We start from the raw sequence: 3,664 nt of genomic DNA, 5'->3' as shown, positions 1-3,664 counted from the left end.
CAGGGATCATTCTAAAAACAAAATGGTAGATTGAATGAACACTTACATCTTTTCAATTTGAATGTTTTCTGTTCAATGGATCATGCCTTTTACCCTAAACAAAAAAAATTTACAGTCGAACCCCTTTATACGTTACATGCGTTGGGTAGTAATTCTCTTATATTAGGTGTCTCATATGAGCAGTGTACAAAGCATGCATTTTACTATTAACACTTATTTTGATTTGGGCACGCTGGTGTTCCTTATAGCAATCAGTCTTACATCAGTGTCTCTAATGGATTAATTCAGCAGTGCAGTAAAATCTCATTAGTTCAAACCATAACCTTGTTCAACTTAGGCAGAGAGAGAGAAGAAACTTTATAGAAGTCTCCCTGCTGGGGTTAAAAGTGACGGTGGGCCGGGAGACGGCTGCTCTATAACTCCCTTTCTCAGCAGCGGCCAGACCTTGGATCCTGGCAGCGGGTTTAGCCAGCCGGACAGCCCAGCTCTATAGCTGGTCCTCCGGGCACGTGCTGAACAGCAAAGCCTCCCACTGCTCAGCCGTGGTGATTGTGAATGTAGAGTTCGTGCTGTGTTTAACTGAGTGAGTAGCAGTGGGGCAGGCCCATATAATATGGTCGAGCTCAGCGTTAGGCACACCACACGCTTTGCATTGTGGCGTGTGAACAGCGGGGTAAATATGGCTGTACAGTGAAGGACAGGGGAAAGTGCATGTCTGTAATAGACGCCAGGTAGTGGACTGCTGCTTACTAAGGCACTTGTCTGGTGGTGGGTATTTAAGTCTGGCCTTGTGGTAATACATACATTAGAATTCTCCAATTCTATCCCTCGCATTGTCGCGAAACGAGGAGACCGTCTCTCGCTCAGCCGCGTCAGGTTGCGAGGGGTGGTGCTCTGTTAGATGACGCGCCCGGTGGACGAGAGCTCTGGACAATACATAAAAAGTGAAAACAGTCCAGAAAAACCCGGGACGATTGGCAACCTTGATTGCACTGCAGTGAAACATAGCTCACCCTTATTGAGACCCCTGCGCATGATTATGGCTGTTCTTTTGACATGTGCATGTTATGAATATCTGACACAACCTTAATGAAAACCTTTAGAAGATATAGTGTATGAAAAGACAACTTGTCCTCTCAGCAGCGAATTGTCTTTTCAACCACTTTTTTTTATTTTCCCTTCTATATCTAATTTATTAAAACGCACCCAAAAGCAGTACAATTAATAACTCGTATAGCTTTCTAGGTTTTATTATCAGCTGGTTTTTATTAAGATTTTGTCAAATAAACCCTAAGAATTATGTTGCTTCATTTATAAAAATATATTTAGTGAGTTATTGGAGCAAAGATGCATCACGTCAGAGAGTGGCCATATTGACAGCTTCACTTTGGATCAATTTTGAGAAGACATTTATGGATGGCTGTGATGTATCCTTTTAACGTGTGATGCATAACAACAACAACAAAAAACAACACTGCAAGTGCTATTTGATTTGCTGTATTTCTTTAACATTCATGGTACACATTCCAAAACGTGGGTGTGCTCTTGTAACCAAGACATTTCCTGGAAGAAACAAAAGAAAAGCATTACAAAAAGCCATATTCAATTGCAAAAGAATCCAACAAAATGAAAATAGACAAAATGATATCTATTTTCAAACGAAGGATGGTGCAGCATGGTGTCTTTGAAGGTGAGCATATTGGACAGAGATCTGTCTGGATGAATAAAATTGATAGAAACAAAATAAGTTCTCCAACCACATTTAGTGCAATGTTTCTAATGTTAGAATTAAAAACTAAAAACTGGAGGTCAGTTCTCGTTTGTAATTTTAACATGAGAAACTTTGGAAAATAAGCAGCTGTAGAACCTTTATTATACACGTGCATGTTGCATCAAAACAATACTACAAAGTGGCATAATTTTGCATGGCACAGTTTGCATACTTAAAACTGCATTAGAATGAAAGTTATGCAATGCACACGAAAACTTAATTGTGTGCAAGACATCTTGTAAAAAGACCACTGTAGCCTTCGCAGTCTTCCGCTTTATGAACCAAGTTGCCACTGTGATGAAAAGAACTACAATAAAAACTCACGCACGTGCGTAAAGTACGCTTAGAGCACCCCCCCCCCCCTGTTGCATCCGGAAAAAAAAAACGCCCCTGCTACAGTTGTCACAGTAAGACACGGCTGTGTGACTCGGCAAGATTGATTGAACGAAAGTATCGGTCACTTTGCTTAAAGAGTTCGATCAGGATCCAATTTCTCAGCAGTGATAGGCTCACTTCCGCAGCTAGCGTAAGAAAGCCAATTGCTACGGTTGAATTCAATCGTGATCATAGCGACCGTGCAACACCGGTATTTTGAATAACGTACGCAAAGACAGCGGTGTATTATCAGACGTGAATGCGATCAAATCTGACCGTGCAGCCACGTATAGAAACAACATAACCGGCAAATGTAGCTTGCAGCTTAGATCTTTTAAGTTATATAATGCTGTCCACATGCACTCTTAAAAAAACAGAATATTGCTGACAGGAGTAGGCAAGGGCGTACCGATTATCAACCAGAAAATGAACTTGCCTGTTTTGCGATCACCTGTCTTGATCGGCGTCAACATCGCACACAGATCGTGAAGAGGCGTTGCTCGCTGAATCGTAAAAATGACGGCGCTCAACAGCAGTGTCTCAGCAGAGGATCGCCTTTTGAAACCGCAGAAGATAGGGAGTTGCACACAGCTTATAAAATCAATAAATCAATATGCACAGCTTGCACGATGCATAACCCAGCTTACGCACGCGAACGAGAAACTGGAGAAACAGTGACGTCTGGGGTAGGAAAGTTACTCCATCTCTATTTGCCGCAAGAGGGCGCGACGCGTGAAGTTTGCGAGAAGGAGAAACTCGCCAGCCTCGAGGAGGAACGAAGGCCGTTTCTCCTTTCTCGCTCCCTTTTTTTTTAGAGTGTGGTCTAAGGCGCCATCAGAGGCCTGCGCTCGGCCGGTCATTCTTCAAGCACAGGTGTGAGCCGCCTCATTGCCACTCACCCCCGCATGCGCGGGCGTCCATATGAGAGCAACGTCTTGCGTGGGAGGATGTTTCGTAAGAATTGAAAGGGCAGTTGATGAGATGCGGCCTGCGCTGAAGTTGCGTATGGCAGTTTTGGAGTCGCTTACAATCATAGTGATATTGGGGATGGATATACCTAAAGCGATGACAGCCTCCTCTGCATCCTCCGAAGAGTTGACAGTGGCGGATGCCGTTGTGAGCGCCTTGCCGTTATAGCCCACAGCAGAGAGGGCATAGGATGAGGCGGGTGAATATTCTGCCGCCTCGACATAGAGCACGTCATTCACTCCATGCAATTTTTTCTGAAGAGCTCTTTGGATTCTACGCTTAGTGTGATATGTTGGATGCATGTTGTTAGGAATGGGCGGTATGAGTAATTGTTTGCGTACGTTTTGGGGAATGTTGTATTTAGCATTGGTGAGTGAGGTGAAGTTAATTCGGGTAGACGATAAAATGTGGCGACCTGCGCTAGTGGTCGCGAGCCTTGCGTATTCAGCTGTTAAATGGGCTTCACGGATTTCACATAGGGTATTTATGACCCCTGTCTGGTGGAGTAGTGCGTTAGAGGTATTGATTGCAATGCCTAGCGCGTATTTG

The 3,664-nt window shown here is 43.8% G+C and overlaps 1 long non-coding RNA gene across 1 annotated transcript; it reads right to left on the bottom strand.

Annotated features, from left to right (window-relative positions):
• Window positions 1-1,481: 1,481 nt before the first annotated feature.
• On the bottom strand, window positions 1,482-2,774 carry LOC142767054 (uncharacterized). Its single transcript, XR_012884729.1, has 2 exons — window positions 2,583-2,774; window positions 1,482-1,563 (listed from the first exon to the last, which is right to left on the bottom strand). It is a non-coding gene; the product is annotated as an uncharacterized LOC142767054 (long non-coding RNA).
• Window positions 2,775-3,664: the final 890 nt, after the last annotated feature.

Source organism: Rhipicephalus microplus, chromosome 7 (genome assembly GCF_043290135.1).
Source record: "Rhipicephalus microplus isolate Deutch F79 chromosome 7, USDA_Rmic, whole genome shotgun sequence".
NCBI lineage: Eukaryota > Metazoa > Arthropoda > Arachnida > Ixodida > Ixodidae > Rhipicephalus > Rhipicephalus microplus.
Note: the sequence above shows the minus strand (reverse complement) of the source record. Positions and strands in the feature narration are given on the sequence as shown.